Raw genomic sequence first — 11077 nt, forward strand, 5'->3', positions numbered from 1 at the left:
CTAAAAACTTTACAAGTTAGGCCAATACTGCTTTATTCTTGAGCACTGAAAGTTAAGCAACACTGTTTGGAGTGAAACACTCAGAAAGTTAAAAGTAGTCAGGAACAAACATTTTTAAAAGTTTAAAAAATTTTAAAAGTGGACACTATGTTACCCTTACTATACTGACAAAAGCCAAAACTGATGATAATCTGTGATGAAAATAAACATTTAGCTGAGTTTTCAGTTAGTGATGATGCAGATTTCTAGGAATACTTACAAAAGAATTTTGACAATAAGTTTTAAAGGCATTAAATATATTTATGTATATCTCTAGGTGGCAAATCACTTCTATATTATTTCTATTGCTAATCACTTTTCTTATTTTTTATAGTTACAGGCAATGATAACACAATTTACAAATTATTGCAATTTTAAAGAGCAACAGTGTTCCAAACATTTAAAAAAAATCTTCATAAACTTTTTTCCTTTATTTTTAAGAATTTATCTTAAGCTCTGAAAGACATTGAAAATAAATGTATTAATATCTAATAATGTTGTATTTTTAACTTTTATTTCTAATATTTTTCTCTTGCATTTTTCTTGGATAAAGCAGATAAAAATTTTTTAATGTGCCTTTAAAATTTTTTAATTATTCAAAATAGCCTGTTCTTGCAAAATGGCTAGAATCTACCAGTTTTTTCCAGTACATCTCAAGTGTTACAAAGAATTGTAAAATCAAGTCCTGAAAAATTGAATCCTGAATTCAAAATGAATAGAATAAGCCACTACATTTTAAAAAAATTATGTAGAATGTACATTCCATTTAAGTTAATAGCAAAGCAATTATTTTTACAATCAGAATAGGAGAGAAAATTTACCCAAAGTTAACTTCTGCATATGAAGGCTGAATATTAATTCACATTAGTTGTTGTATAGCCTCTATATTTTGCAATAATTTTTTAACAATGTTATTTTCCCCATCTATCTCACTTTCTTCTTACTTAATAATTGTACGTTGGTGCCTTAAGGTTTGAACAGTAATATTTTTAGGGAAGCATATTTGCTCATAAAGAAAATAATAGTGCCTGACAAATATTTGACAGGTGGACATATGTTTTATCAATGTCCTTACCATTATAGAATAAAATGTACACATCAACATTATTATCCTATAGGGAAATGTGCATCATGGCTACAGTGTTCATCCCTAGGAATTTAAACACATTCTCAACTTAATTGTCCTCTATCTAAGGAAAATAACTGCTTTGGTATCTGGATATGCTCTTTGTAAAAAAATGTTCTTGGTGTTTGTTGAAGCATAGTAATAAGGACAATAGCAAACAAAAAAAGTTGAAAGGTCATATTTCAACATTCCAATGATTCAGTGAAGGACCACTAAAGGAAGAGTAAGCCTTGTTAAACAGTCAGCCGTGACCTCTAGAAGCCAAAACACATGGTCTCCTGCACTACTGCACAGCATAACTAAAAAGACACTTTGTGCTTATTGAAAACATATTTTATATTCAAGGCCAGACACTGATGAGTCAAGTGTGTCCTCTTTCCTGAAGAGCCTGCCAAGGAGATCTTGAGGTCATTTTGGTCAACATACACAGTGTGCAAGCAAATGGCAGATGAGTCCAGGATAAATATTACCCCACGTGGCCCATACCATCTCACCTTATTCAGTTTGCAAGTTAACAAGAGCTTCAGCACAATGTTGTAATTAGAATGAAAATGCACTTGGTCAAATAAAAAAGAAAAGTTAATTAAATTGTTTGCTTTTTTCAGTGAAATCCACAATAATTTTAAGTTGTTTGAAGGCTTAATATTTGCATTCATTTCAGGAGGAACTACTAAATGCCAAAGAAATCTACATGTTGATTTATTTTAATTCCCCAAGATTTGTGTGAGCTAAAATTAAGAAAACTGAGATTGTGGAAGGGAGAAATCTTCCTTCAAAATTATAACACAAACGGGGCACCTGGGTGGCTCAGTTGGTTAAGCATCTGACTCTTTATTTTGTCTCATATCATGATCTCAGATTTTGTGGGTTGGAGCCCTACATTGGGCTCTGTGCTGATAGTGCAGAGCCTGTTTGGGATTCTTTCTTTTTCCTTTTCTCTCTCCCTTCTCCCCGCCCCTGCCTCTAAATAATTAAATAAACTTAAAAAAAAGTTATCACACAACAATTAGTTGCTGAGGTTAAAAGACAAAGAGAGACATTACAGACTAACCCGGGTGCCCTCACTGTTACACTACATTGTCTCATTTCCTGAAAACTTTCTTTGACTCAAAAATCTTCTACATCACTTTTTTTTTTACCTTTTCAGTTGGATGTCTAGTCTTAGGCAGGTGGGAGAAATAGTTACTACAGCAGGGCTGGCTTACTCAGATCTTTGTCTCTGTAGCCATGTCAACAACCCTTGGGTCAAACACTAAGCATTACACTGTAGGGTTCTCTTCCTGAATGTGTAATATGATGTGTCAAGATGAACCAAACTGTCACCATATTTAAAGAAGATATTAAGAGTAATGGTATACTTGGTTCTGGACTGGAGTTTGTACTTTTAAGAATTCTAGACCCCAAGACTCAGGTGGTCTTCTTTGTGTGGAGATATCTTACAGGAGAAAATTGCATCTTATGCTAGCAGAGAAAGAGGAAGAACTTGGGACCCTGTGTGTGATTTCCTTTGCATATGTGTATCTTTTCTTTTTCTCTTTCTGTATTATAGTGTTGTTATAATAGATCTTAGCCATGATTATAGCTTTGTGTTGAAGGGTGCTAATCCTTCCAGCACATAAACAAATGAGTTTAGTATCCCCTCTCCAAAGAGGGGTGACTGAAATATATGGTGATGGAACCAACAGATTATATTGCTTACTTTTTGTTGTAAAACAAACACTCCCTGCCTCCAATTTATTGGCTTAATTACTAAATGAATATTGGGGAGCCTTTTAAGTGGGGCTGTTCAAGGTTTCCAAGATATCACAAAGGCAAGAAAGCATCTCCAATTATTGATGTCCAGCTTGTTTTTCGTTCTACAGATTCATGTCTATGAATTTCTTGTTTTATAAATTTGACTTTCTGCCTCTGTTTATCACCACAGACATCAGGTGGGATTAGACATTCAAAGTTAGAAGACAAAGCTTTTCCAGGTGTAAAGAATCACCCATGACCCTTTTTAAATATGAAAATTAAGAATAATTAGTGAAAAGTAAATAATGAAAAAGTATGGAGTATAGCTAACAGCATAGAAAAGAAGTTTCCTGAGGCCCAGTTTCTGCTGGGCAGAAAAGATGACCACTAGCCGACCAAGGAGTCTGAAGCTGAAGGGGCACAGTTTACAAACTGGCCTCAAGAGTATATTCAAGGGAGACACTCGAAAGATACATTCCACTGTGGAGAGATGGTTGAGTATTGCAGAATATCATAGCAGCTGACCATGGAAATGATGGCTCACTGAGGGTGGGTTCTTATAAGAAAGAAAGCAACAGAACTGTCTTTCATGCCTCAATAAGCCTTGAAAAAAGTATTGCAAGATAACCAGTGAATTATGGAATTGGAGACTAGGTTGTATATTTTCTGTCACAGAACTTCTGATCATTTACTGCTTTTCAGATATACTTCTTCAAAACAATCACACTATTTTCTATGTACAGTTCTAAAATGTACTCTTTTCTACCATTGAGAATAGTATCTCACAAGTGTGCTTTTTAATACATGTATTTCTCAAGGGTTTCTAGCCATTTATGAGGAAATGTCATAAAAATAACACATACACCATGTTTTGAGGATTATTGCTAAAAAAGGATGAAGATTTAAAATAGCTTGTGTTGTTCATATTCTTTCATTTTTTAAAGGGCATTTTGGCTATTCCCAACTGGGTTTTCTTATCAGTGTAATACTCCTTATGTATCTAAATGGACTATTAATTAGTTGTTCCACTTACCAACCTCTCTGGTTTTCCCTTGGGAGAGAGTCAAGATTCATGCATAAAAGCAGTTTAGCACAAACATTAAGCAGCTAGTAGAACATCTCAATGAGGTCAGAAAAGTACCTCGGAGCTAATACAATTTATTCATTCATATTAAACTTACTAATAAGTTTTAACCCTCTGGTGATGCATAAGGACTCTACATCAAGTGAATGACAACTCTTTGGTTAAAAAAAATTAATTTCTTTCCTAGGAAGGAAAAATGGAGCGTATGTGAGTGGGAGAGGAAGGAAGAACAAGGGCGCTGAAAGAGGTGAGAAAGTAAAAAAAAATAAAATTCCTTCAATTCATAAGAAAATATTTTCTTTGAAATATATTTTGAAATATACTGAATATATATGAAAATATATTTTCAATATAAGTATAAAAATGTCAATTTTCAGAACTTACTAACACTGCTCTGGTTTTGAATTTTGGAATATTCTCACCAAGGTCACCCTACTAAGTTTTTTAATGTATGTTACATCAGCTAGTATCTTTAAAATTATCTCATTATGATTATATAAATCATATAAGGATTTGGTGATTATATAAATATGCTATTAACATAGGCATGCCTTATTTTCACTTAATTCAGAAATATTTAACTTTTGTATTAAATACATTTTCTTCCATTATATTTTGGGACTATATAATGTGTTTAGAATCTCTTGCTCTTTTTTAATGTTATGATATTTGTTTGATTTGGTTTAATTTCTAATATGTTTTTTTTAGCTTAAAATACATTATTCACTTTATGTTAAAAAGGAGCACATGTTTACATTAATCAGAAGTCTATAATATTATCCATGGGAAAAGGATACCAGATCAAAAATGAAATAAACTACAATGCAAATTATGTTGACATATTCTTTTTTTAATTCTTTAATGTTTATTTATTTTTTGAGAGAGACAGAGACAGACCAGGAGCAGGGGAGGGGCACAGAGAGGGGGAGACAGAATCCGAAACAGACTCCAGGCTCTGAGCTGTCAGCACAGAGCCTGACGCGGGGCTCGAACTCACAAACTGTGAGATCATGACCTGAGCCGAAGTCGGACGCCCAACTGACTGAGCCACGCAGGCGCCCCAACATATTTTTAATTTAAAATTTTCACAACAAAATTGGGTCCCTAACCATCAGTAAGCCCATATGATATGATTGAATTACAGTAGTATTTTAATCAAAGAGTCACTAATCTAGATTTTTAAAAATATTCTTGGGGAGGAAATAAAAAATCATGATGTAACCTCAAATATATATTTCTGGTAATAAATTATTTATGGATAAATGAAGAAAATGCAGTATATGCATATAATAGAATATGATATAGTCTTAAAAAAAGAAGGAAATCCTGCCATATGTGAAAAGATGAATGAACACTGAAGACTTCACCTAAATTTAATAAGCCAGGCCCAGGACAAATACTTTATGATTCCACTGGTGACACTTTATGACATATCTAAAATACTTAAACTCATAAAAGCAGAGAGCACAATGGTAGATACCAGTGGCTGGGGGGTGGGGAAAACGAGGAGTTGCTAATCATTGAGTATAGAGTTTCAATAATGCAAGATGTATAAGTTCTAGAGGTCTTCTGTACAACATTATGCCTCTAGTAAACAATATTGCATTCACATTTAAAAATCCATTAAGGAGATCAGTCTAATGCCAAGTGCTTTTATCACAATAAAATAAAATTTTAAATTAAAAAAAGAAGAAGAAGCTAAATTACCTGTATCCAGGATGGGTCTGGGCTTCAGGCATGGACTACAAAGCTACGGCAGCTCCCCCAGTACTTGCTTTGCTACAGAGCTGGGGATGCCCTCCCAGAGGTGGAGCCAGACATGATTCTGCCCACTATTGTGTTCCTGTGGACAGCTTGCCCATGTCCCTCTTGGGTGAGGATCCTGCTCTGTGGCCTGCCACTTTCCTAATGACCACCAACTGAAGTCCCTCTCAGCCTGCTCCTCTTCCAAGGCTATGCTCTTTAAGATGTGCTCCAGCCACTCACTGCTCATGGCTGCATGGGGTGCGTAGCTGTGCTCCTTTTTCTCCAATGTCCCCCATTTTGGATCCTAGGCCTTGGTGGATCCCAACCTACCTGGAAGCTGTCCCTAGCCCGGCCAAAAGTCTCTGTCTGCCTTGTCTTCTCCACATCCATCTCTCAGGTGATGAGTTATTTGGCTGGTAGATGAGGGTCCTATGGACAGGTGGGCAGCTTGGAAAAGTGGCAAAACTCTATGTTGGGCTACCGTCTGTAGTCTTACTGACTGTTGGTGGGGTGTGTACTCCTGGCTGTAGGCTAAGGAGTAGGGAAGCATGGTGACCATGAGGCTGCCAGCTGCTGCTTCTCATGGGCGCTGTACAGCTGCATGTTCACTGGGCACAGCTTAGGCACAGGGACGTCTAGGAGCAGATAGAGGGCATCCAGGACAAAGGGTTGAGGCATCAACTGGTGGCAGGTGCCTGGCATGGTCTGCGTCTCCAGCATCTAGATCAAGTTCTTCATCTAGCTCATCTTACCATTCAATGGTGGGGAAGAGAATCGGTCTGAATGTGGCTGGAGGTGAAGAGCACGTGTAAGGCTGCAGGCAGAAAGTCAGCAGGTGGAAGCTCTGGCAGTTGTGGACAGCCAGCTCCAGCAAGTCATTGAAGGCCAGCCAGTCCAGGGCCACACATATGGACCTCAGGCCGGAGTCTGTGACCACTGAAGGAATTTTTATCCATTCATCCATGAATAGACACATAGATTGCTTCCATGTCTTGGAAACTGTGAACAGTGCTATAATTAATATGGAAATGAAAAATATAACTTCAAGAACCTGATTTCTATTTTGGGGCCCAGAAGTGACATTGCAGGATTATATGGTGGTTATAATTTTAAATTTTTAATTATTTCTCATAGTGGCTGTACCAGTTTACTTTACAGTGCACAAGGGTTCCCTTTTCTCCATACTCAGCTCAATGCTTGTTGAAGTGAAAAACTTCAGTTATTAATTTTTTTTTCCTGAAACCTGAAGGATTATTATAATACAAACTTAAAATGACATGAACGGGTAAACTCAACTAAATCCAAAGAGCTGAATGTATCCTTATTTCTGTGATTCAGCAGTATACCAAGTAACAGAAAACAAATAGGGATATGCTTTTACAGTTCTATGCTTAGGCTTTCTGGGATACTGGTGATTGTTCCTATGGAGGGGAAAGAAGTATTAGGATAATAGTGTATTTGGTCAAGTTCTACAGTGTTGATTCTGAAGCACAATTGGTAGTTAGAGAAAATTATAGAAGTGAAACCCCTAAAACAGATGAAATTTGGGTATGATAAGGGAATATACAATTAGAAAAGCAAAGGAGAGCAGTTACGGGTCATCTTGTTCTTACACTCTTACTGGTGAGATTATAAATTAACCATGTCTTCTTTGGATGTTGAATCTGATAAATATGTTTTACAGATATATTCACATATGGGCACAAGTATATATGTAAAACGGTATTCATTTATACTTAAGAGTAAAAGCAAAAGACTAGTGGCAACCTGAGTTATCCATCTGTCCATATGGGACTGGTTGAAAAAAAATCATGATATATCTGTACATAATATAAGATAAAATATTATACAGTCATTAAAAGGTGTGAGGCTACTCTACATACACTGATGTGAAATTATTTTCCAGTTACATTGTCAAATAAAGATGAACAGTATTTACAGGAGGCTATAATTGTGTAACAAGATGATATTTGCATATACATTGGTTATCTCTTGAAGGATACATTACTATTATAGAAGTAGTTATAAGGGAAAGGTGAAATAGAAGACAGGATAGAAAAGAGACTTATTTTTTCCTAGATTCCATTCAGTGGTGTGTGTGTGTGTGTGTGTGTGTGTGTGTGTGTGTGTGTGTGTGTGTGTATGTGTCTGTAATTTTGGAAATATTTTAGAGAATTTTAAAAAATCATATAAAATAACAATTTGAATGAAGTATTCAGGGTGAGGTTCCATCTGGGTATATAAATTGAAAGTTTTATGATATTTGCAGAGGGACATGTCATAATGCTGGAAAATTGTGATTAGCAGTGATTCTGCTAATGGATGGGAGGCCTCTCTAGAGTATGATATTTTCCTATCTCTGGTAAGGACAACCAAAATATTGATGAAAGTTTACTCTGCCATCCTGATTCCTGCATGTTCAATGGATTGCTTCACTAAGTCAAAGGTTTACTTAGTTGACAACTGAGATTTAAAGAAAAACAACAAAAGGAAACGAAGCCCCAAGTGGCACTCTCTGTTGCCAGCTCATGGTGCTGTTTAGTCACAGTTGGCTCTGTGAACAACTTGGACGAAAGGCTCCATGTTGGCTTTATTCTGCCTCGTTATCAGCCTCCAAACAACACTGAGCAGTGGGTGATGCAGCAATCTTTCCTCCTTGTCGCCCATGAGAAAGCTGGAGTTTTAATCTTCTCTCTTTCATCAAGCACTCAAGCGTCTTTTTCTGTGGGCAGCTTGATCTTCTGGTCCCTCTCCCAGCATGGCTTTCTATTTCATTCTGTACTCAGACACTTTGTATCAAAAACCAGAAAAGGAATCAACTGGAGAGTATGACCTGAATATTTGTATTATTCAGTTTCCTAACTTATATTTCTGTAGGTGTGTTTGCTATTTTATACTGTGTTCAATCACTTATAGTTAAGAAATTTTTATTAACCTGTGGGAAGAATACAAACATAACTTTTTCAGAGTTTACATATTCCATCAAACCAAATAAATTAACTTAGAAGGTCTAGGAAAGACTGAACATTTCACAATTATTTACAAATCATTTGCCTATAGTTTCTCAAAAAGACTTCTTTTTTTCTATTTTTACACTGACATGCATAACACATTCAACTTTGACTCTTAATATCCCTTTTTAAGAACCACAAAAAAAGATTCCCATGTCTATTAAAAATAATTAAACTTGAAATTAGGATCCTTGTTTCCATGGTCACAAATTTCAGTCATTGGAGTCTCAGTTAACCTGGCACAGTGAACTCAAGCTATTTCAAGTAGATACCTTCTACCAGCCAATAAATATTTCCTGAAATGTTTTGAACTGGCCTTATTATTCTGTGCATCAGATGAAGAAATGTTATATAGGAGACACAAGTTCTGAAATGAGTCTCTTCTGAGAAGTTTGTGGGCTAAGATGCACCATAAACTCCTGAGGTGCTCTCTGCTCCAGAACAGAGACCATTTAGGCCCTTCCAGGTCAGAACCTGAACACCTAACGATTCTGTGTTATCTTCTTTCAATCACATTACAAACACAACTCTGTTTTCATGCTGCCTTCTTAACCAACCCTTTTTTTGGACTGTTCTAAGCCACTCAAACTTCTCTCTGTTCTTCATTCAATTTCAGCTTTTTATATTATACTTATTGCTTATGTCACACAAGTTAGCAACTCATTGGTATTACTAGTTTCCTGAATTGCTGTCAGTGTTTTCAAAACACTGCTTCCCTTGAGAACGGGACCCATGACTTTGGTTGTCCCGTACCTTTATGTCCCCAGCATGGTGCTAGTGTTAGAAAAAACTCAATAAAGGCTTGCTCATTAATGATACAGGAATGATTAGAGGAATAGTGGCTGCATTTTGTTATACCTAAATGAATCAAGGTTCAAATCCTATTTAAAACATTCAATTTAAGTAATTAAATGATCTCTTGACCTTCCTGTGAACCTTGTATCAAATCTCTATTTTTTGTTAATAGTGACAGACAAGGTTATGGGAAAATGGCTTTGTGCTCAGTTCTGGGAAATGTTTATCATTTTCATATAATAAAATTCACTTTTCAATGAATAACAGACATTTTAAAAACATCTGCCAAAAGATTGTTTACATGGAACTGTTTTATCCCCCAAGAGAAGCCTATGTTCAGTTGGAAACTCAGATGTCCTACTTGGTCCCCATTGTCAACATTTCACGTAAGTTTATTTACTTGCTTCCTTCACATGGATGAAGTTGAATTCATAGTTTGCAGAACACATAATATTTTAGGCAGATAGTTCTCTTTCTGCTTATATGTTGGTAGCTAACATTGCAAAGATTGAAATTTAAAAATAAATATTCTTAGTTGCAAGAAACACGTTGCCCCCACTTCTATTTAAGTGACTGCAGCCCAAAATATTATAGTTACATGCACTTCTATAGTACATTTCAGACACAACAATACTAGATTGATTTTATAGCATAGTGATTTTGGGAGTCTGTGTATTATGCATTCTTCTAGCAACTTCTATTTCTAATTTTGTTCCATTTATAAGATTTGGATTAATTATTCTTCATGTTTAATTATTTAATGAATATTTTCCTTTCTAAGCTCCATGAAGGCATGATCCATATTTGTTTTTATATTTCCATATCCTCAGTGCTTAGTTCTTGCAAATAATAGGTGCTACATTTATATTTGCTCAAAAATTAATGAAGAAATAATGAAAAAACAGGCATAATAGATTCTCTGTGGCTTGAAACTTACAAATTGGAATCTCTTAGAGAACTTCTAGTTCTAGTCCTGATGGATTGTTAATATTAAATTTACTCTTTTGCTTTTATAAAAAAACTAAAAAATCTGGACAAAATATAGTTAACAGTTCTTTTCAAGCATTGAACATTACACAATGCAGGGAGGCATGCAGTTTCTTTTGTTGTCTCTTTAAGGAGATTTTCCAAACCATAATTCAGAAAAAATAGAACCCAGTCAGGATACAGAGATTTCTGCATGGGTTTCCAAAGTTATTGGGATTTGGGGTCAGAATTCTGAGGAGAAAGACACAGAGAAGGACTGCCAAAAATCTAGATAAAAGCTTACCTTGGGTCTGGCCCAACTTCTAGACTTCTTATATGGAAAGCATGTTCTGGAATGCCTAGCAGAGACCAGTACTAAGTGGCTGAAAACAGAGAAATATCTCAGAGTGTTGAGGAGTTACTGAAATTCCAACTCAACAAAAGTAGAGAAAGCTTTTTGGACACTATTAACTTCCAAGTGAAAATCCAAAGAGGCCATGGCTTGAGAATAGTTTAGCACCCTGAGCATGAGGGCCACACACTAGAAATAAGAGCAAAGGTTATTTGGAACCACTT

Source organism: Felis catus, chromosome A1, assembly GCF_018350175.1.
Source record: "Felis catus isolate Fca126 chromosome A1, F.catus_Fca126_mat1.0, whole genome shotgun sequence".
Classification (NCBI taxonomy): domain Eukaryota; kingdom Metazoa; phylum Chordata; class Mammalia; order Carnivora; family Felidae; genus Felis; species Felis catus.